This window comes from Passer domesticus, chromosome 5 (genome assembly GCF_036417665.1).
Source record: "Passer domesticus isolate bPasDom1 chromosome 5, bPasDom1.hap1, whole genome shotgun sequence".
Taxonomy (NCBI): Eukaryota; Metazoa; Chordata; class Aves; order Passeriformes; family Passeridae; genus Passer; species Passer domesticus.
The window spans coordinates 37,120,124-37,144,791 of NC_087478.1; the positions used below are offsets into that span (position 1 = coordinate 37,120,124).

Here is a 24,668-nt window from a genome sequence, read left to right on the forward strand (position 1 = left end):
ACCTTGGGTAGGAGAAGTGAAGGCAGCCGAGTGTAAACAGAGGCATTTATAGCTCTCCCATCACAGGCACCGCAGTGACCTCGGCTGGGCTGCTGATACCTATCCTGAAACCTTGCTAGAGCAGAACATCTTTCATTAAACTCAGTGCACCTACCCAGATTCACACAAGGCTCTCTAGGATGGATGTCTCTGTGAGCCAAGTCCAAATAGTTTCTGCAAGTTCTGTGGTAAAGGAGGGCGAGTAGTATTTTATTTAGTTGAAGATGAGGTTGAGTTGAAGGCACTGAGCTCTGTTCTTTCATGCCTTAACATGTATAAATGCTGTGTAACACTGCTGTCAGGAAGTATCGGGAAATAACTGTAATAAGTGGCATACTGAAAGAGGTGGCGAAATTGTGAATACCTGCTTGTTGTAGGGCAGTGTTGGAGACAGTATACTTGTACACTGTCATAGATAATTGTTTTCTGAATGAAGTTTTTTGTACATAGTTGTTTACTCTTTGTTTTGTGTTAGTGTAGCAATAGTGGATCTCTGATGTTGCTGTTAATGTTGCCTTTCCTTGTTTACATCTTGCTAGAGTTGAAACAGGCTCTAACTGTCGCTGATTGTAACATTTTTCATCATTTATTTGTTTTTTATGTAGGTGAGTTTTTATTAATTTCTTTAAAACAAATTTCAAATTACTTAGAAATAAAATAAGCAACTATTGCAGTAGGCAACTGAATATAAGACATGGGGTTTTTTTGGGAAATGCACTATTGACTTAAAGGAAGGATGTTTAGTAACAGTAAATGAATTTGCTAACTAGTTTTTGGGGCAATTTACCGCCCTTTCAGTCAGGTCCCTGGAGCTGTGAGCAGTGCAAGCTGGTCAATGGTCCATCAATATGGCAATGCCAAATGTATATAAAATGGGAAAATGTACTGCGGTCATTGTCCAGAGGCTGAGCTGGGGACTGTTAGCCAGGATGCTATTCAGTCAACAGCTGGATTACTAATTTGGCTTTGAAAATTCGTTCTCAAGCTTTTGCTACAATGGCTTTCCTGGTCAATTCTTGACTCTTCTTTTGGTCCAATAAAAAGTCCGGAGCTTGTTGTAAAAGAACTTCCAAGGTCTCATTGACACTTCCTCTTCCTTGCCTCCTCAGTCATTTCTGTTAAAAAAAAATGAAAAGCTTACTGCTCTTTAAATATCCCTTCACAAGGGTCTGTGAGAACTGAACTGTCTAAATTCATGTATCTGGTTAGGTAAGCCTCTTTCTTTACGAAAAAAGAAATACTTGACTTTTGTCAGTTCTTACCTCCTCAGGAAGAAAGTGCATGTTTGAGCCTGTTTTGGAAAGTGGCTGTTAATGAAAGAGTGGTACAGTGATGCAGTAGTGTTACAAAGTCCTTCTGTCCTCTCCATTCAGATTTCATCAACCAACAGCATCTCTTATACTACATCTGAATAGTTATGTAAAATTGCCATGCCTGCAAAATTATTCGGTTTTTAATCTATTAGAAATGTAGATATGTTGAGATGAGGGTAAGTTACAGATTTGTGATCTCAGAAATGGAATTCTTCATGGCTGGTGCTGGATAGTCTTTTTCCTATGTGTTTTGACTTATATAAGGTAGAGTTGATGTTCAAGTATATGAAAATGTCACTTAACAGTTCAGTAATAAAATGTAGTTGAAGTGGAAAGAGCACAAGTATCTCAGGGGCATGAATTAGTGAGTTCCACAAAAAAATTAGGTAGATTGCTTTAATTAGCACATTTAGTCTATGGAAAAACTGTATGATTCTGTAAACTGAAGACTCATATTCTATTATCCTCTGTTTATCATACATAGCTTCTCCTGAGAAATGGTAGTTGCTGTTTAAGGAATTCTGAAAACATAAGATAGGTAGGGATCTCTTTGGCTGCCAACTCCAGCTCCTTACTATTTCAAGTAGCCCTTCATATTGATCCACCTTCTACACTTGTAAAGCACAGTGCAGGTACATGTAGTTCTGGGAAGGGGATGGGAGTTGCATCCATTTTTTCTATTCCAAGGCTGTTACAGATTCTCATTGGTTTAATGTTTAGATTTTTGATTTGCAGCCTAACTTTATTCATGGCCACCTTATATTTATTTATTTGTTCTTATGCCAGCTGTACCTCCTAGACTGAATAATTTTTCCTTCCTTTCACTATTCAGTTCCCTGGCATATTTTCTCTTGACTTTCATTTCACCAGACCAGATATGCTTAAGCATTTCCAGTCTCTTTTTGTCAGATAGATTTTCCATTTCTCTGATCATGTTGGCACCTCTTTTCTGCACATCTTCCAATTTAAGCTTATCATTCTTTAACATGAGTGAACAGGGTTCTATGGCAATTTAGAGATAGCAATGATTAGATTTTTCCCATATTGGTATTTCCCTCTCTCCTGAAAAATCTTGTTTGATGCAGCTTAGAGTTGCATTGTCCATAGAACACTAACAGCTCATACTTAAATCCTATGACTTATCCTTTTCCACCTCGGTCATTTTCAACTGATGAAATTCTGGCTTATGGAAGAAATGATTTTATTAGTCCTTGGGGGGATGGCCTTGCCATTTATATGCTAGATTTTTATTTCACTGATGTTATTCGTGCTCAAGGTCACCCAGTTCTTTGCATACAAATATCCCAGTGCTCCTCGGTATTGATTATCTCCCCAAAAATGAATTACCAGGATAGGTCACTAATATAGTACTGACACTTTGGGTAAAGTAGTTACAAAAATAACAAGATTTCTCCCAAGACTGGTCATTGAGGAACTCTCTTGATAGTTTCCCTCTAGCCTGAAACTTTCTAACCACTTCCATTTCCCCTTTAGTTACTTACTGACCTAATATTTCTGATATTAATCCTAATTTTATGTTAACTGAGTAATGACTTCCCATGTTGCATGATATGAAAAATGCTTATCTGAACTTCTGATATGTGATGTCTCTCACATTTCCAGTATCTAATAATCCCCAGAACCTTGAAGACAGCTACTGAATTGATACAGTGTGATCTGCCTACTCATCCTCCCTTGACCTGCATGTCTTTAAATTAAATACAGCTACTCTGAAAACTTCCTTTGAAAAAGTACACATTTTTGAAAAGCTTTCCAACCATCTGATGCTCTAATTGCTTTCTCCTCTCTCCTACTTTGCTGCCCTACACTATTTTACTCTCATCTATATCTATAGGACAAGATAATGATCCTGCTACCTCAAATATCCTCTTCCTGTTCTTTCAGACTTTGGGCTGGAAATTGATCTGTCACCCTCAGCTCAATCTTCCTGAGCTTTTCTTCTAGTTTTATAATTAACTGATAAGTTATATTTTTTACTCTTCTTATACATCTTCATCCCTGCATTCAATATTTTCACCCTAATCCTGAATCTGTACCATCTTCACTACCTTTTGATACATTTCTCATTTTTCTGCTTGGTATTTTATTCATATAGGTAAAAAATACTTCACCATTTGTTCTTATGTACAGACATATCTATTGCTAATCCCAGCCCATGTGCATACGTATAGTTGTTTACGAAGAGAAAATATTTTTGAGTAATAAAACATCTTTGAATTAAACAGCAGAGCCCTCTAGATCTCGATCCATAATTCCATACACAAAACTTTGAACTAACTTTTTGCTTACAATACACTCCTTATACATAGGGATACAAATATCTACATAGGCAGATATTTGAAGGAGCAGCATAATTTATTTGCTCAGGTTTTAGTCTAGCCTATCCTGTGCAAATAAAATTAAAGAATAGTTGTCAGACTTCATATTACAGTATGTTACACGAACACATGAACTTCTCTTTTATGTGTTAAGTCAATTTAGTGTTCAGATTAAGTGCAGTTTTGGAAGACTGAAAGGAGGAAATGGAAAATATCAGTCCAGTGGTAGCTGGGAGACTGTTCCCCAGACAAGTTGAATGTCTGAGAATAATAAGGATGAAATTAAGCACTCTAGAGTGAAAACTTTGTAGTTGGACACAGAGAGCATAAATGAATGCAAAAGGAGGAAGGAGGAAAAGAAAAAAGCCATAAGGAAGGCCATCACTGAGCAGGCACTGTCTGTACAAGGGAAACAAGAGCCAGGGGGTCATGGGGCTTAGGTCTTTTACTGGGGTAGAACTTGGTTTCCTGCTATGAGAAAAAGGGTGACTGCAATTACCCACCAAAACAATGGGAAAGATGGGGCATGAAAAAGAAGAGGAAAAAGATTTTGAGACATGTGGAGAAAGGTGTTCACTGGAGGCAACCACAGCTTCAGTGATACAGTGAAATAGAAGTTTAAAGTAAGACTGTATACTAATGTATTATAATAATGTATTCATCTGGAAGCACACAGTGACAGTGAATGGTTCTAGACATGTTTGCGTTAAGTGAAATAGGTGAAAAGTAAAAAATTGAGAGATCAAAGTGTAATTATTATTTACTTTTTATTTATTTACCCAACACAAACATTAGAGTAACTACTTCTAACTTTGTTGACCTCCTTTGTCTGTGGGATATAATTTACAGGGGGATGGTTTTTTGCCTTTTGGAAGGAATATAATGTCTTTCAGGCTTATGAATAATTAAGGTACTCCATAATGTGTTGCATTGCTTGCCAGATACTGGGCCACTAAGCTGATTCAGCTTGGTGTTTCAAAAGAAACTATTTTAATTTTTATAATTCGGTACTAAGAAAATTTCCAGCTCATTTTTTATGGATTTTGATAGTAGGTGCTGTAATCATAGTGTAAAAATCTTCAGTATATTAATGTAATAATATGGAGCAAAATCCAGAACTTCTTGCCTTAAAAAAATCATAGGGTTTCTTTAGAGGTTTCCTGCTTTTTTTTCTTTTGCTTTTTTTTTCAAATTCTTTATTATTGTTATTATAATTATTTTCTCTTAGTTTGGTGAACAGTGTTGCATTATTACATTTGCACGGCCAGGAAAGGGATCATGAAGGGTCATGGGTATTTGTGTGGCTGAAAGCTGTGCATGTGTGTGTGTGCCCACATTTGCCAAATTTCTGTTGAATCACACATACTACAGGAGAGCAGGATGTGTTGTAGAACAGAGGTGGCCAAGCTCTTGCAAAACTTTTCTGGCTTGTTGTTGGGTACCTTGTTGTGTAGCTTAGAGGAGTCCTTAGCTTGTTCAGGACTGCATTCTGTAAGGAATCTGTCATGGTGCATCTTCATCCCCATTGAAGTACCAGCTCATTCCTCCCAGAAAAAGTGTCAGAACTGTGCTGGATGAAACCTTTAAAACAGAAGCTTAACTCTTGTGCTTCTTGGAGAATATCATGGAGCTCCCAGCAGTTCCTGCTGGGGGGCTGCTCTAACACCTAGGCAAGAAATGCAGATCTGTAATTTGTGATGTTTAGCGTGTATAATGACCAAAGATGCAGTGGCATAGGAGTTCAGTTTAAGATAAGAGGCAGCAGATGAATATAACAGTGAAAGGGGGTGCAAGTCCCAGGAAACAGATTTGAAAGTATAAATATAAGGTCAGTTTTGATCATAGCCAGAATTACACAGCTAATTTATTCAGCCTTTATGCTGAATAGGGGTTGGCCAGGCTAGTACTACTGCTGACTGCTTTAATACGTCAGGAAGCACTATTCGGGGTTTTTTTGAATTTTAGTGGCGTCTGCATCATTGATAGCACTTAGGAAATGTAAGCTTTGGGTTTTTGTTTTTTCCTCAGAAGTTTCATTTGTAACAAAAAATAATGAACGCTGTGTCACAGAATCTGTTACTAGAAAAACTTACTTTCAGAATATATTCTCTGTAAGTGATTTGTTGTTCTCATAATTTTAAGTATTTATAAAGGATTCCTTTTAAGGGTTAGTTAAGCTTTATGGGGGGGAAACATTTCACTAGCAAATAAGTTCCCAGAGGAACAATAACAGAAACTAAAAAAACATGTTATGGTAATAGAAAGAGTTATAGCTATATTGGTCTATATGGGAGTCTTACATAAGCCTCTACTGTCACAAATCACTGAGATTACTAGATTATGCTGAAAGGGATGAAGATGCTCAGCTGACTACATTTTCAGCTACATCAGTAGTTAAGTTGGTGCTAAGGAATTATACAGATGTTTCAGTGATTTAAAGGAGTAGAATAGAGGTGCACTTTTATGTCAATGGCATGCCAGTTTAATGAGTAATATTAAGAATGGTTGTAAAGAAACAGTATGCAACAAAGTAAATTCTCTTCACTCAGCTTTAACACTGTAATTAAAACACAAGTGCTATTTGTGGAAAAACCTGTTGTTAAAAAAACAATTACAGTAGCTTGTTTTATTCTGTTATTTCATTGAAAGACAATAAAGAATGTTATTCAATTTTTCTGTTTTCAGCTAAACTGCTGTTGAATTTTCATACATGATCATTTTGGTTTTTTACTCTTCACATCTGTCTATTTCACCTTAAAGTTTTAAAGAGCTATTTTTTCCAGAAATAATTGGGTCATTTTTAATTGCTGTCAGCAATTTGTTAGTCAGAGTAAAGCTTACTCCAGTTCCAGTCATGCATTTGTGAAAGCTTCCAGTATTAACTGCTGCAAATAGCTTTTGTGGCAGCACACTGCCCTCCTCTCCAGTCTAGCTCACTGGACATCCATGTCCTCTGCTATTTAAATGAAGGTGGAACATCCTGCCCTGAGATATTACATTCTCATTATACTATTTTTTTTTCTGAGCGTGTTATTCAAAGAATAGACAAATCTATGCCAAAATAGTGATTGTTATAAGTATATCCAAAACTACAGATGTATCTTACTTTATATAAATCCTTATTTTCAGGAGTTTAATAATGCAGATTAGAATAGCCATATCAGAAGGGTTTGGTATTTTCAGATGGATGCATTTCAAAGTAAGCTCTACGCAAACACAACGTTGTGATTAGATAACATGTCACTGCTGTGCATTTTGTTAGTTTGTTTTTCTATCACCTCGATAATTATTGTGGTGAGATGATCTCCTTATTTACTGACATTCTGTAGGATCACACCAGTAATTCACCTGAAATGACTGTCTGCAGCCTTACAGGGTCTTACTGCTGAGAATTTTCGAATGCTAATGTAGGTCATAATTAATCAATAGTGATTGTGCAAAACATTAAACATTTATATGATCTTCATAACTGGCACCTAAATTCTCCACAAGAGACAGCCTGAAATAGTAGCAGAGCTTGTCCTTGCATCTCTCTGTTGTAGCTTGTTCTGTTTGATGTGCTGGCATGCTTGCCCTAAATAGTCTCTGAGGTGAGTTGTTTGGATGTGTCATTTCAAATGAATATAGCTTTGCCTGCTCCTGTAGCACATAAAAGAATAGAAACTAAAAGAAATTCTAAATAGTATACAGCAAAATATGAAATATTTTTCTTTTTTGCTTCTCTTACAGAAGCAGCACTTCAATGTGTCGATTAATATTTCTTAAAATACCATTTTGAGTAGGTAATAAAGAAAGCTTTATGTGCTTATTGGAAGACTGGTGGTTAGCTTCCTATGTTCTACAGCCTTAAGCTTCTTCTAATGTTAGGGACAAGCACATTCTTTTCTCGTCTGTTTATTTTTGTCTTTATACCTTCATTAGGGTGGGAGTTTTTAGCTTACATTCTTTGTTCCATCATTTTTACTACTGTGTTTCTGCTTGACAGGCATTACAGTAGATTTTCCAACAGAAAAAGGACTTTAAAGTGGCAGTTTACTAAAAGTAACTGTGTACTGTGTCCTGATTTTCCAATGCCAATGTCAGTATATGTTTAAACTCCTTAGTTTGTTGCTATAATGTTTTTCTTTCTTTTGACTGCATATTTGCACAGTACCCAGCACGCTAGGACTCCATCTTAATTAAATCTCAGGACTGAGCTGAAAAAAGAGTGAGTATTTATTATCTGGGAAAAATGTGGAAGGGAAGGATCTGGGATCCAATAAACACATGTAAAATGAAATAGACATTTCTCTCCTCACTCTTGTTCACCCAAAAATCAACCCACGAAAAACTGGAGGAACTGTTAAAAAATTAATTTAGGTCCTTAATTCTTCAAACGTACATGGGAGACTGAGTATTTAGCAAATTCATTAGTGTTTTTTTAAGTCAGCACTGACACAATACTGTGTCTACAGAAAGTGATCTGTGCAATTAATTTGTAACTCTTCCTTAAGAGCGTGTAAAAAAGTGAAATCACATGAAGGTGAGGGAAAGCTTTGCTGTACCATGAACATAATATTGCATTACATTGTATAAAGGTAATAATCTAAAACTGTATGCATGCCAGGAGGAATAACTGCAGTTGCAAAACCTGGAAATGAAGCTGATTGTGTTACCTAAGATGTTTAGGTTTTTTTGTTTCCAAACGATAGAGCTAAGACATTTTTCATACCCTTGTTTAAATTTTTCTTTATTGCTTTGAGTGATAAATTTTGATGTTTACCTTTTGGAAAATGAGATTTCTGATTGACATTATTAAGGATATTGTTAAGAAGTGCTGGAAGTGTTGGAGGTAACCAGAGTTAAACATGGTAGGTTTTACTCAAATGACTAATTATAATAGATGCTTGACTCCCATGAAGGTTGCTGGGAATAAGGTGCTTTCTCATTTAGATGCTTTTATAATCTCCATTAGGTGCTTTTCTGCATCTTTAGATATGCAAATACCTCATCTGCTGGTCTAAACAAAGAAGTGTCTGCACTGGCAGCATTTACAATGACAGAAGTCAGGTATGCTTTGCCTCAAATCAGTGGGCTTTGTTCATTTATGCCTCTGTCTGAAGATCCTCTAGATGTAATCAGTTTGGTTGCCAGCTGACAAAAAAAAATTCAAATGAGGAATTGTACTTCAGAAGGACAAATAAATGTATTTTGGAAATGAGGAGACAAAAACTAAAATTACTTCCATATGACACAAAGCTATAAGTGTGTGACATGTCTGGGTTAGTTTCATATATAACAATACTTGGTGCTAAATACTTGGCCAAGAAATAGAAAATTGGAATCACACAATACAACAGCTCTTCTGTTTGGCATCAATTCCATAATACAATAGAACTTACCATGTGTAAGCTTGTCTGGTTTTCAGTAAAGAGTGAGAACAGTTTGATCTGTCCTGATACATCAAACAATACTGTGTGGGTGGTTTAAAAACAAAACAGTTAATCAAGCAAAATTTTACTTAAAATACCTTATGATTCATCAACCAGTCTATGCACACTGTCAGTTGTGCCTTTCTGAGCAATTATTTATAGACTATTTAAATAGCCTGGACAGCATGTGGAACTGCTGAGAATAATATCGTATTATGAATTACTTCTTCAATTTGTTTCAGTTCAATGTGGACTGACAACATGACAGCAAGTCAGGAAAACTGCTGCTTTCTTGAATGCAATGCAATATAACATGGAAATTAAGTTTTGCCTCAATATTGTGTTTCCTATGTTAAAATATTCCTGAAGTAAACTGTGAAATAGATCACAAACTTCAGAAGTTGCATTTCTATCAGTAAGGGTCACTACTAAGTTCTTACCTGCATGATTCCCATTCAAGCACAAAACATCAACTTGGAAACATGAATAGACAATATGATGAAGAAGTTTTTTAGTGGAGTGAATGCTAGTTGAATTTTTTAAGGAAATCAAAGGAATGTATGAAGTACAAGGAAGCTGAGAGATGTCAAATACATCGGGAATGTCAAGAGCTGGACAGCCTTTGACAGGCTTTAAATTAAGGGAAAGGAATTAGAGAAATTAGAAAGGAAAAAAAAAAAGGGAAAAGGGGGATAATGCAGTTAGGGACATGAGGTGTTTATAAAGTTTATTATTATTTATTATGTTGAGTAATTGTTCTTGTGCTGTACTTTGGAAAGTGGAACGACAAGGAGATGGAAATGAGGCTGGTGGCATCAGAGGTGACATCTGGTTTGAGAACTCTGTCCTCAGTAGTTGCATTTAGACTGCATGAGTAGTGCTTTTCGATATCCTGGTTGCTTGTTCATCAGCGTGCCTGGAAACCAGGGCGGAAATGGTAAGAGAAAGAGAATGAGGGATGGACACTGTGTGCAGTTGGATATCATGCTGGGTAACGTGAGGCATGAGCTGTGCCTGAGTGTCTGTATTGAGTCTGGGTCAGATGGAGCTAACTTCCTTCATCGCAGCTCACACGCTGCTGATTTAGGTTAGTGTCTGAAGCAGTGGTGGTAACACACCAGGGTTTTACCTAGTGCCGAGCAGCACCTACACCACAAAAAGGCCTTTTCCAATTTTGCCTATAGCAAGTAGGCTGGGGATGGGTGTGCAAGAGCTTGGGAGGGAACGCAGCCAGGGCAAGTGATCCACATTGACCAGAGGGGTGTTCTGTGCCTTAGAATGTCACACTTGGTGATAAAAACTGCAAGCTGGCCTTACCAAAGTAATTGTTGCTTGGAGGCTGGGATGCTGGCAGGAGGGCCTTTGCTTCACTTGTGGTTTTTTGCCCTGTTTTTTCTCTTTACTTTTTAAATTGGCTTTGTCTCAACCCTTGAGTTTCTTCTTGCTTCTGCCATTCAAATTCTCCCCTCCATGCTTGGCAGTAGTATGAATGGGTGGCTGGTGGGAACTTTGTTTTTGGCCAGGGACAACCTACCATAGTATCTGAAATTTACGTGTCCTTCTGAATCCTACTATTCAGAGATAGTCAGAAAGCTTCCAGCTAGAAATGGAGCAGTAGTGTCAGTTTATCTGTAGTTTAAAAAAATACTTGATTGAAAAATCGAAAACAAAAGAAAAAAGTAATATTAATACAAATGTTTTACAGAAACTGATTATTCCAATGGCCATTTTGGGGGTTTGGACATTTTTATGTCATTGTGTTATTGCTTTTCTAGTAAGTAAAATTATCTGTATCACTTAGTATTCTGTTGGAGGTTCTCAGTAAGCAGTTGATTTTTTGATACATTACTTCACACCTTTTAAGCCTGATCATCTAATATTGACAAACCTCGGGAAATCCGTAGAAAACTAAAAAGGCTTTTCATCTGCCTATAACAATGTTTTGGGGTTTTTCAGTAGTATTTTTGAAGTAATGGCTTAAAGACTGGTTGAGCCATTGGTCATGACATTTTGCTTATCACCTGGGGACTATCTCAGTAAGTAAAAACTTAATCTTGGTACTCAAGCAATCAACCAATACTTTCTAGTTTGAGAGAAATATTAGTATCTATCATACTCTGCTTTTCAGAACATCTTGTTAAGGTGCAAACTAAAAGACTATAAAACTGTGATTCACCTACACCTTCAAAGAGGCACTACAGGCCAGTTTCCTCTCCTTTTAAGTGACAGGTACTTCCTTATAGTTCAGAAGGTAGTACTTCAAAGACAAATGAAAATTATTTAAAATGCTACCTTTACTACAGCCTAGTTATTCTGGAATGATGGATTTGTTATGAATACATTTTTGTTCATAAATCTATATGCATATAATATGTGTGAAAGTTAACAATAGAAGATGCAGATTGAAAAATATGTGGGCCTGGCACTCTTTCTTTTACCAAGGCAGAATTAACTGTGCTATGCATTTGATTGCCTGAACTAATTACAAAATCTCATGTATGTTGTAATTTATATCATTCTTGATGCAAACCTGGTTTCACCGTTGTGAGTTGGATGCAGTGTTCCCATGTTTTCCTGTTTCCAAATTGGTGCAACTCTAAAAACTTGCCACCTAAGCTGTGTTGCCCAAGCCTAAAATACTAAGGGTTCCCACTTCTAAATGACACATTGTTGTAATTTACCATAACTACTGCTTTATGTGTGCACCTATTCATGGTTTGGGTGTAGATTCTGATAAAGAAGCTTCCTGGAAAGTGGATGACAAAGAGGTGATGATGAACTTGTCATTTGTTCTAAATGCAAACAACAGTTTTGTTTAGGGAGCTAATTAAAATCTTTATCTGATCCCTAGTTGCAAGAGTGCTCTGCTTGGGTGTATGTGATAAGTTCATGCTGTTAGAGATTTACAATTTGTTTGGGTTTTTTTTTTTCCCTGATTTTATGAGTACAGATTTATTTTTTTTATGTTCATAAGTCTTTGCCAGAGGAGATGGCAATCTTCCTTTAAATGTTGCAGTTGGGAAACAATGCTTGGCAAGTGGATTTTGATTTTTTTTTTCTTTGCGTATGTGAGAAAAATGTCAACTCAACTCATCAAAGCTATTTTTAGAGGAAAATGCTTCTTTCCAACCTTATTGGCTGATGAACTTGTTTTGAGGAGAGTTGAACCGGAGGTAATGTACAGGATTTTGGTAAACTGTGAGCTTTTATTACCAGAGCTTCGTGAACAATGTTTTGTGATCTTAAAAAGGACATACTGAGTTTTGTAGATTCAGAGGAGCATACTGTACATCAGCTTGATGCTGGCAAATAACATTAAACTCTTAATCTGGCTTTACAAGTTGTCAGCTTCAATTGTCAGTGGTCACGTTAGTTGACTTTAATAATTGCTGGTTGAGCAAGTCCGTAGATCTGGAAGACAGAACATCAAAAACTTGCCCTTTCTTGTCAACTTGTTAATTGTATGTCTTTAAGTTATTTTCACTTGTGGCATGAAAAAAACCCAATTGTTCGTTCGGCGGAGAGTTCTGTATGAGATATTTTGTTTGATGTCTTTCATAAATTAAAGGTTATGTTGATAGTTTAAGCTAGAGATTGTTCTTTAGTGGCAAGTAAATAAATTGATCAGTGTGGAATTGGAGATCATGAATTTAGTGTGGTACGAGAGGTCAGAATGAGAGTTTGAGGTTAGGAGTTGGCACAGTATAAGGAAATGTGATTTTTTGCTCTGTAGTGAACTATTGATTCTTACTTTTAATTACATGCTTCAGCATTCAGCATTCATGTGGAAGAAAAATGTTTACAGCAAAGCAAGATGTCTGTCGCTGTCTGCTTTTGCTATAGTAAAAAAATTAATGATCAGTGAAGCAAAAGCAGAAAGGATGTTACTAAGTAACATCACACATAAGTGAAGTGGAAGCAGGAGTGTGATATTTACCCAGAATTTCAAATGGGCACCAGTAAAGTAGGGTGCTAGTAGAAATTATCTTTTTGTCTTCTTGTCATTTAAGTGCAGACCAAAGTGTGTATTTGCCTATATGTTTTGTGTGCTGGTTTTGATTGGGAAGCAGAGAAGTTGACCAGAATTACCTTCACTAATTCTGTATAATTTTTATAGATAAAAAAACATTTCACTCCAAATTCTTTTGGAAAAAATATCCCCAAGAGGAAGGTCAAAAAATATCCTACTGAGCAAGAGACCAGAAAACACGTATAAGCTTGCATACTGACATGTGAGACAGGTGCATTTTTTTGAAAGTTGACAACTCAAAGATGTTGGCCACATGTCACCAAGGTAATTTTTTTATGAATGTCTAGCTGTGTGGTACCACATGGATCCCTAAAAAAATACACAGGGAAAGAAAACAGTTGCAAGTTGCAGTTACCAGATCAGACAGCTGTGTGTTCACATGACTCTGTACTGTAGTCACTTTTTCTGCACTTGCTTTACCAGATAAAATGAATAAAAATTCCTACTAGGTTTTAGACCATCCTGTTGGATTCTGTGTTTGCACTTGTCTGCCTTACACTTGTCCGTGTCATGTAAGAAATGAAAATTGATCTAACATTTATTATTATTACTAATTTCTTTTACATTTTTCTCCTTCACCATTCTGAATAACAGGAACCACTACTAATGAAATTATGATCATGGATATATCCAGTTTAAGCCATACAAATATGTTCAGTACAAGCGGTCTCACAGTACTGAGGACCAGTGGGTGATGCAGATGTGTCATGCAGTGGTTTGACTAGTTCCTGGAATATGAAGGCATCCATTTCCTTACCTTTGATTAGGCAGAAGTATAAACAAATTCATAGTATCTCATTGAAATGGAAGAATGGTTCCAAAAATTCAGACCAGGGATTCTCTTAGCCTTGGATCTACAGTGTTAAGCATCTTATCACAAATAAGCCATTACAGATTTCCAGCGAAGAGAAGAATAGAGTGAGAGTACATAACACATCTCTAGGAAATTCCCAGCATCCAACTGTTTTCAGCTCAAAGGATTTCCTAAACCTGGTGTGACATCACCAGGTCTCAATGAATCTCTTTTCTAAATTCATGTTAAGTTTCTCCATTCAGCTTTTTAAAATTTTCTTGTACCCCCTAATATTTTTCTGGCAGTTTCATAGATCTTCCACCTCTTATGCAGAGAACCACTTTTTTCTGTTTGTTTTGCACTTTGCTCCTCCCAGCTTCCTTTAAAGTTGGTGGTTATCCTACATATAATATTATGCCAAACCTAAAATGATACAAAGGTAGGGTTTGAGTCCTCTGTCTCTCAGAAGATACAAAATACCATCAGAAGTCCCTGGAAAAGAAAAAAAAAAACCCAACAAAAAAACCCCACAAAACACCAAAAAAACAGGAGATACTACTACTGTCCTCCAGAACTAAAAGAAGTTTGTGGTTTTATGAGTTTTGCTCCTTTTTTATTTTCTTGCCTGAATAATGATGCTCAATGGAACTATCCAGTCTCTTTTATGTTTCAAAATATTCTGAACTTTTAAAAAAGAGAGACCAGTGCACACAGTGGAAAGATACATTTTTTTAACTAACTGAAGGGGTTAAAGAATGTGTGACTTTTGTACCTCAGCAATTTGTGTTGGTAATATAAGTATTTTGCACTAGTAAATTGTGTTATGAGCACTATTAGGAGCATGTAATAGTCAAATATGTGGTAGATGGGCTACAGCCGTAACATTGTCATCATCAGTGAAGCAGACTACTATACTTATTGACAGGAGGAGAAAAATCAATTCAATAGTTTTCTTCTGAACATTGATTATAATTACTTTGTTGACAAGATACCTTTATGTTGCAATCTGAGGTAATGTCTGTGCTTCCTTTCAAAACATCACAAAGTTTTCGAATGAAAAAAAATCTCAGTCAGAAAATACGCATCCAAAGGCATTTTATCCCAATCATTTGTGGTAGAGATGGCAGCAGGATGACATTGTAAATTTGCTCAATTTTATACTTTTTCTCTCTGAATCTGCTTGTTCTTTATAACATAACTGCAGGCAAGCTCTTAAGTTTGCAGATGTAAATAGCCAGTGTCAGAATGTCTTTCATGCAGAGCAGAGCTGTACCTTCACCTGAATCCCACTCAAGGTAAGGTTTTCTGCTAACCCTCATTGTGCTCTTTTTACAGAAATGAACAGTTAATCTTTTCTGTGGACAGATTTGGGGTTTTTTTTTTCCCAGAAAGCAATGAGAGTAAACTGAATGTATCTTCATCTTCCAGTATTTCTGGTAGCATCCTTTATAAGTTGGTCATTGACCTTTCTTGATAAGAAAGCCTTTTCCCGTCATTTTTTTATTTTTAATACCTGCTGCCTCCTTTCACTCTTACTGCATTTCCCCCCAGATGTTCATACTACTAAGGAGGTGTCTTGAGAACCAGGCTGTTGATGAAGAACTAGTTCATTAAAAATATACCACTACCTTAAGTATCTTTTTATGCAGTTAAAAAAAGCAAGGCACAGCAAAACAAACAACTCCAACATCCAACTTCCATTTTGTTTGCATTTTGTATCTCCACAGATGACACATAGAGGTTTTCCACACACAGTATTAGTGTTCTGGCAAGCTCTCACTTGTGGTCTGTAGACCACCAGAGTGCTGACAGATGCACTGTTATACAGAAATGCAAAAATTATATTTGTGTTTCTGTATGTATCCTCCAAAACCCCAAAACATTCAGATCTCTCCCTGCTACTGTGTTCCAGCTCTATAAAGCCATCTGCTTGGTTTTCCTGCTGCATTTGGTCTCATTAGTCATGTTCACATGTACTTCAGGCTGCTTAATTTCATTATGCAAAGTATTATGCACTGTTCATCCAATAAGTGAGAGAGATTCATTCTGCTCCCTAAGAGATTTGTAAAAAGAAGTTTTAAATCTCTAAGAAAACCTAAAAATTCTTGTTGAAACATGGTTCATGCTTCATTGTTATCTGTATTAAAATGTACTAAAACTTACTCTGTAGATTTATCTGTCTTTTCCTGACTCCCAAATGTGAACTCTTGTCCCCTTAGAAATATTTGCATCTAAGTAGGATTGTTCAACACAGTTAAGATCTCAGCACAAAACTACATGTCATATTTGAAAGTTTCCTTTTTGGCGGATTTAGGTCTTCTGCCTAGCAGTAAGATTGCCAGTTCTGACAGAATGTGTTTGTGGCCATGCCTGTGAATATTCACTAGAATTAGCAAAATCATAAGCCTTGTGAAAAGTAACAGAATTCACAGAGGGAAGAGGGATCTGTTAATAAAACAAAGATGAAAAATCTCCATTTGCAGTCTTCGCTAAGTGTGCTCTGGCTTCTCAAAACTCCGGAGGCCGACTGTGATAAACTCTAGCATCCCTATCACCCAATGGACATTTTGTTGCAAAATGAAAAAGATCTAAAACGAGTTTCCTGTGATGGCTTTTGGTATTCCCTGTGTGTTATCCCAGACAGAACTCTGTCAGGACCCAGTGGGCAGAAGAGTAGCAGAAAACTGGTCAGCCTTGAGCTGAGAAGGGAATGGCTGAGGCTTGATGGGCAAAGGCAGTGGATTAATAGTCAAGCTGGATAATGAGAAAGGGCATAAAAATTGGACATGGAATGGGAAACTGGGACTGACTAGATAAAAAGAGTCAAAGTTGGCAGGGAGCTCTAGAGTAGACAGATTTAATAAGGAATTGGATATCTGGACAGCAGATGCAGAGCTGCCAACATAACTGCCAGCAGTATCAGCCAGTAATCCTAGTTTGAGAGAACTGGGAATGGTTGAGAAATGAGCCAGGAAGGCAAGAAAATGGAATTCAGTGGGAGTTGTCTTGGATATGTAGCAACATACAATATATGGTACATGCTTAATTGAGAGGAGAAAAAAAAAAGATGTGGAGAGGAAATAAAAATCTATTATTTGGTGTATGAAGTTAGTGGATTTTTTTATCTTAAAGAAATTTCATCACAAAAATAATTATTTTATTTTAAGAATCTGCTCCATAAGGTATATGAATTCTAGAGCATTCATGAATAAGAGGGGTAAACCCCTTAAATTCCTTGAAAAAATAACCTAGGCACTGAATAAGCGTAGCTCTCCACAAAAAAATTGTGACTCAGAGACTTTCATAAAGACTCAGAAATAGACTGAATTAAATTTCGAGTGCTTGACATTGCAGTGATGTTTTTTTATTAATGTTGTGGTTTGCATCTAATGAGTTTAATTTCACTTTGTTGTTTTGATAAATAAAGATATTCTATCCAGACAGCCACAAGCTACAAAATAATTGTTGACTGTGAAAGTCAGAACATTTTTAAACAGCTTTTCCTGATAGTTATTTCATTAAAACCCTACGTCCTGGAGTAATTCAAAGGCTTTAGTCTTTCTTTCCTTTTCTGATAGAAAAGACATACTATGTGGAGTTGTAAATTCTTGTATCCCTAGACCTTGGTGACTCTAAATTCAATGCAATGCGCTTGCTGATATGGACTTTATTCCCTAAAAATTAGAAGGCAAATAATAGGTATATACATTTACAGAAAATTCCATCATTTTTTTCAGTATTGATTTCTTAGTACTTAACTAATGAAAAATGAATGTTTCCTAAGTATTTAAAACTGTTGTGATTAATTTTTTAATTCAGTGCTTTTGTTGTTTAAAAAAAAGTATTTATTTGTAATGTTATAGTTTTAAATATTGCCAAGTCCAACAAAATTAAATACTGATAGTACTTTCTCCTAAGGAAAATATTCAGAAGTGCTACATATAAGATATGGGGACTGGGGACAGGCTTTATGGGGTGTGATTCAGGCACTAGGCAAGGATTCAAGGCATTTAAGGATCCTTGAAACAGACTTGTGTGACTTTCAGCATATTGTTTAATATTTGTATACCTTAGCTTTCATCTGTAGAACAAAATGTATTGATATAGCTTTACTCCTATTCTTTACTGTCTTAGGGATTTGGTTTATAAAAATCTTAAAGATGTCTAACAGTCTTGTTCAAACAACTTCCAGCACAGTGAGCATTCAGTCTTAACTGGAGCTTCTAGTTATAGCTGTGGGGGAAAAGTCATGTGAATTCCTTTAATTTTCCAGAATATGAGATACTGTAGAAGGCAAATAGAAGAGCAGAGAAGGAAAAAAAAATCTGGTATAATCAGAATAGTTATAGGAAATTGTTTTGAGTCTAAGATTAAATTGACTGATGACACTTTTTCCCCTTAGTCCAAACTGTTCTGAAATTGTCTTCTTGTGTACAGAAGTTAGAAAATGTTCAAGTGTAAATCCATGTCTTTCCGGTGTCATGTGAATTCACTGAGCATGCTAAGTTAAGACATCTTGTGGGTTACAGCCGTAGAAAGACATGATGTGCACTTTATTTGGCTCACTGCTGAAATCTACAGCAATATGTAATATTGGAGCACACTAAGAAAACAGTCCAAATCAGTCCATGATGAAGAAATTTTGTTGACATATTTTCCTTTTGTATCTCTTAACAGTCTGATTAAATATCATGATAACAAGCTGAAAGGCAGTGAACTAACGAAGTACATTTAAAAGAGTTTTTAAGCAGCAGTTGTTCATGGGCAAAATGGAAAATACAGCACTATAGGTATTGGCAAGTGTTTACATTGAATGTCTTTCTTTTAAAGGGAGAAAAGGAATAATTTTCTGAACTGTGAAGAAGAACCTTCATTCAAGATTTCCCTGTGAACCCTGCATTGATGCCAATCATATAAGGTATTTCAAACAAACAAGATTCTGTTACCTTCTATAACCTATTAAATGCTTTAGTCCATGGCACTCTCCAAGTATTAAAATGGAGATAGTAAAGAAATTTTAGAAATCACTTTTTCTGTTGCAAAGTTGGTTAGATTAATGAACACGTAATTTTGTGGTAATACATGATGTTTCATTCTGACATTAAAGATTTAAAAAATCCAGTTGATTTACATTTCTTGTTGAGATACTAGTTGTATTCTTTGCCTTCTCTCACCATCAATTTGTGTTTTATCAAATCCCAAGCTGTCATGGTTCATTATCCATAGATGATCTTGAGCAGCCTTGCATCACAAAAAAATATGCTGTGGCATCTGCCATTGTGCACCACTAAACAGATCAGTTCTGGGTAGAGTTTGTCTTTGATTAGTACATTCAGTAGTGTGTATCCTTAAATTTTTGCCTGTGAGTGTCTTATGCAATGTAGCTGCATACAGAAAGGTACTGTCATTTTTCGGGTTGCAGATAAAATATCTGCTGTGCCTTTTTAGCTGATGAGTTCCATTTGAGTTAATGCTTGTACAACTCAGTCTCCACCAGGCGGTCCCATTGCTTCTGTAGTCATTTCATAAAATTCAATATCAGTGAAGTAGACAGCACAATGAAATTAGGAGGTGTGATTATAGTATCAGGCTTGCATTCTAGACCCTTTTCTGATTTTAGAAGCCAAAAATTAAATTCATGTCACAATTGTATTAACAGCATATTAACATTCAGACATAAATATATTTAATGTAGAAGTCTTTATTTCCTGCAAGGTACTCACATTGGTAAAGAGACTTCATTTTTAAAAGACAGGAGTTAGACTTAATGATCCTGATGGGTCCCTTCCAATTCAGCATATTCTATAATTCTATCAAAATATTTAATCTTCTAATTCCCCTGAATCTGTTCCTGTTCCACCAAAACTTGAAAATAAATTTTGATTGAAGTAGTAGTGTGTTCATCGCAGTGATAAAATTAATTTCCATCTCTGTTCACTATCTTGCATATCTCAGTTACAGGCAGTTTCTTCTGAGAATATGAAATACTGTGTTATGAATGTGTCTGGGAGTAAGTCACCAATGTTATAACTCAGACTAATTTAAATGAAAGCAAATGTTTTGGGATTTGAAAGTTGAATTTCCATTTGAACAGTAGCTTCAAGGACTTGCATGCACATTTGACTGTCTTGTGCCCTGAAGAGTATTGCTGCTAAAGAGATGATCCACATAGACCTGTGAGCTACAATGAGATTCTCAGGAATGTGAAATAGAATAAAGTTGTCTGAAGGTAAATATGAAGTGGAAAAGCAAATTAAAGCAAAAATGGAATATGAATGAATCTAGGAGAATTTTTAAAAAAATCTATACCGCTAACCTAAGATTTCTGCAAAACCTGCTGAAATCTTGATGCACAAATCTGAACTAGAAATGCTTCTAATTTGTCACCTGAGTCAGAGAATTTGTTTGGTAGGTCGTCTGATGTGCTGATGTCTGTATAATATACTACAAAATGGGTTGAAGGGGTTACTGTAATAAGAAAAGTTAGTAGGAAATGCCTTATGAGACTTTTTGAGTATTAGGAAGTGATTAGTGAAATAGAAAAAAATTGGAAGTTTTTAAGTGTTAAAAGGAGTCTTCCTACTTAAAAACACCATTATACTGGCAAAAATAGTCCTTTAAGTGTTTTAGATGCAATTTCTCTTTAATACTACTTTTCATTTAGAAATATTTACGGTGTGTAGATTTTGGTATTTTTTGCTTTGGAGGTATTTAGTGCTTGATAGTAACAGGGATGAAAGCAGTTCTCCTCTCACAGGAACTATTACTTCCAGTGTAGTTGCTTTGAACATTCTAAAAAGGCAGAATAGTGCTCAGGCCAGCTGAGGGAATATCCACTGAGCACAAAGACTGTAAATAGTACAGATCCAGAATCAGGAGGCCCCAGACCAACCAGTCTCAATGGTCTGACCTATTTAAATTCAAGATACCATGCTAGTTGATAGCAAAACTCTCATGAGTTCTTTCCCATTTTTCTGCCCTAGAAGAGTTTAGTTTCTAGCTTTTTGTGAAAAACAAGGAGCCCTGGAATCCTGGGACTGTGCAAGAAAGAAGAACTAAGGTATTGTTGCAATGAACACTAAAATTATAGGCAAACAAAGGTTGATAGACTGTAAAGCTCTTTGTAAAAATAAAAATATTTTTTAAATTTCCTATTACCATGGTTTTTACCTCCTTTTTTTCTGAACTAACTCTTCACTTAATTTCACTTTTGAGACCCAACTTTTCACTGATAAATTAAAATCCCTAGGCTGTAGATGGATACATCTTGCCTCCTTTAATCATTGCCATCTGAAAGGTAAACCATTAAGCAGTAGGGAAAATGGAATGTTACATAGATCTATGGTATGTGCAGCCATTAAAAATAGGGAGAACAATAAATGCAAAAATTACGTTAATCAATGTGTTGAAATTAAGGTTTTTACAACCTCCTTAGCTGAAAGTAAATTCATGTATTTTATACTGGCAACATAGGCTGCAATGAGATTTATGGGCTTGGACGATTCAGATTGAATCAGATGCAACAAAGACTTCTGTGGGGAAAAGAAAATTTCACAAAGTAATACAGTCAAGTTCAGATCTTACTCTTCCTGAAAGAAAGAGAATAAAACTGCTGGTGCAGAAACAGGCCTCTTTCTTCCCACAGTGCTGCACTTACTGTGTTACAGTCGAAGCCAGCAGCAATTATACATAAGCTGTTGAACAACATGAGAACAATCAAACAGTTGGCTCCCTGAGCCAGAGGTGGTACTGGGAGCCCTTGCTGTTCATCCCAGTCAATCTCAGCATCAGTAATGGTCAGAAACCAGATGCTCATCCTCCTGCATATGTTTGTGTGGTGGGGGGAACATGCCTTTTCTTTCCTTTCTGGCAGGAAAAAAAAGAAACTAAAACTACGTGGGAAAATAATAGTTTTATGGGAAAAAGTATACACACCATATCTGGGAAGAGAATTATGGCTTTTAACTGGCTGGATAAAAGCCCCACTAGATTATTACAGGACAAAGCCAAGAAGTTGGGAAAATTCAGAATGGTTTTGAATTGACAGGGCAGTGAGAGTTAATGACTTGGACACAAAGGAATACTGACAACATTAAATTGGGAGGAGCTGTCAGAGCAGAGAGGCCCTACAGAGACACCTTAACCAATCACCAACTATATGAAGTTTAACAAGAGCAAGCGCTGGATTCTGTACCTGGGATGGGGCAACCCTGGATGTAAGGACAGACTGGGGAATGAGATGCTGGAGAGCAGAGCCATGGAAAGGGACCTGAGGGATCCTGGTCAATGGCAACAGAGCAGAGTCAGCAGTGCCCTGGCAGCCAGGAGAGGCAGCCCTGTCCTGGGGTGCATCAGGAACAGCATCAGAGCCAGGCAAGGTGGGGATTGTCCTGCTCTGCTCTGCTCTGCTCTGCACTGGGGCAGCCTCACCTCAAGTGCTGGGGGCAGTTCTGGGTGCCACAATATAAAAAAGACATGCTATTAGTGAGCATCCACAGGAGGTCAGCAAGGATGGAAAAGGATCCATAGGCTAAACCATATGAGGTCGCTTGATTTGTTCAGCCTGGAGTAGAGGAGACTGAGGGGAGACCTCAGTGTGATTTTCAATATCCTCATGAGGGAAAGAGGAGCAGCAGGTACCAATCTCTTCACTCTCATGACCAGTGACAGGACCCAAGCAAATGCCTGAAACTGTGTCAGGGGAGGTTTAGCTTAGGTATCTGGAAAAAGCTTTTCACCCAGAGGGTGGTTGGGCACAGGAACAGGCTCCCCAGGGGAAGTGGTCTGACCACCATGCCAGACAGTGTTCAAAAAGCATTTGGACAATGCTTTTTAGGCACATGGTGGGATTCTTAGGGCCGGGAGTTGGACCCTTCTAACTCAAGTTGGATCCCTTCCAACTCAGCATATTCTATGTTTCTATGAGTAAATTATTTTAAGATTTTAGTGGGAAGAAGACGACTCTAGGTGTAGGGCAAAATGAATGGCTAAGTGGGTAGGGTATTCTTTCATAGAATGGATTATGTTACAGATAACTACAGCAGGAGGTCATGCACATTTGTTAAATGATTGACCTTGTCGTTTGTCACAGAGAGGATACCAGATCAGCAGACCATAAATTTAGATTGGTTCAGAAAGTCCTCTGGTCCTGCCACAGGTTTGGTCAAGCAATGTTGAAAAAATTTTGTGACAAATTGCCTCAAAAAAACGACAGCAGGATATTTCTTACTATCTTTACAGCTGAATAAATCAGGATGGACATTTTAAGAAACCCCAGTGTGAAGCTGGGGGAACGGCTATGATCCAAGTCTCATAAGCATAGTCATTTTCTGAGGTACATTGAAATCATGAGCCTGAAGCCCTTCAAGGGTATAGTTTCATGATATTGTGTTTGCTGGAAGTGGTGATCTTTTGCTCCCTTTTTGTTCCAGCACTAAAAATGAACAGTAGTTTTCAGCCAGATAAGCCTTAGTGCTGCCTCACAAGAAAATAGTGCAGTGATGTGCATGTGAAAAGTAGGGCAGGATCTCTTCTCTTTTGGCAGTAGCAAAGCCTTAAATCAGTTTAAGCAGCTTTTGAAACCACTCCAGAACTTTGAGCCTTCACAGAAGGTGGCTGTGGACATCAGGTGGTGGAACCAGCATATACTTTCTGTGTAGCAAGTGTTGCTCACCTCACTTTCAGCAAGTGTGCTTAGTATTGTAATGGATAAAGAACTTTGGTCACTTTTTTATAATTGGACTACCTGAATTTGTAAAATTCAGTTTCTGAATTTGATTCCCAAGGGCATTGGGCTGACCTCAGCTGGCTGGCAGGCTCCCACCCAGCCCCTCTCTCACTCCATGTGTCTCAAGATGAGGGCAGGGACATCACTTGCTTTAATGGACAAAACAGGCTCATCTTAAGGGAGATTAACTTAATTTATTGCTCATTAAAATATATTGGTATAGTGAGAAACAAGGACAAAACCTAAAGTACCCTCTCCCCTTGTTCCTCTCAAATTCACTCCTTCCTTCCCAACCCTTTTGCTTGCCCCCACTGAGCAGTGCAGAGAGGTGGGAAGTGAGGTTTGTGGCCAGTTTATAAGAGCTGGTCCCTGTCACTCACTCCTCCTCCTTTTCCCCTTGTCCAACATGGGGACCTCCAGACACTGGAGGGGAACTTGCATTGGTCCCCACTATGGGCTGCAGGGGAATCTCTGCTCCAGCCTCTGGGGCTCTTCCTCCCCCTCCTCCTCTCACCTTGGTGTGCACAGGGCTCTTTCTCACTTTCCGCTCTCACTTCTCACTGCTGGTGGTTCTGCACCATCTTGAATATACCCAGAGGTGTTCCCAGGGGTTTTTGTCCCCACCTCAGCTGTGGGGCTCAGCTGTGCCCTGTGGTGGGTGCAGTGGTGGCATCTGAAGCTTGCTGTGACCAGCCCTGGGCAGACCCTGCCTCTCCTCCCAGTGCCCTTCAGCCTCTGCTGCCAGGGCCAGGACAGCGGTGCCCCAGGCACCACAGTGTCTCTCAAACAGTTTGAGCAGCCAGAGAAAGTAAAGGTTGTTTTCTCAGGATAGGCTGGAAGACTTGGGGGTCTTTTTTCTAACCTCATCTCGCAGCATATGAGCAGGTTTTGTGAGTAACCCTTTGTATGTGGCATTAAAAAGAAAAAAAATATTAAAATTGCATTCCTTCCCTTAAAATATTAAAAAATATTTGCCTTCTGTATCACTGTGAATCCAATTTTTTTATGTCCTGCAT

At 37.4% G+C, this 24,668-nt stretch overlaps 1 protein-coding gene across 5 annotated transcripts in view; it reads left to right on the forward strand.

The window, feature by feature from the left end:
* The window catches only part of SYT1 (synaptotagmin 1), a 330,603-nt gene that overhangs the window by 60,342 nt on the left and 245,593 nt on the right, over window positions 1-24,668 (forward strand). For 4 of the 5 annotated variants that reach the window (XM_064419593.1, XM_064419597.1, XM_064419598.1 and 1 more), the window contains exon 2: window positions 18,756-18,843. The exons of the other annotated variant lie outside the window; for it this stretch is intronic. The gene's annotated coding sequence lies outside the window, so the exon portion shown is untranslated. The remainder of the gene's footprint in view (window positions 1-18,755; window positions 18,844-24,668) is intronic. 5 annotated transcript variants of the gene reach the window in all.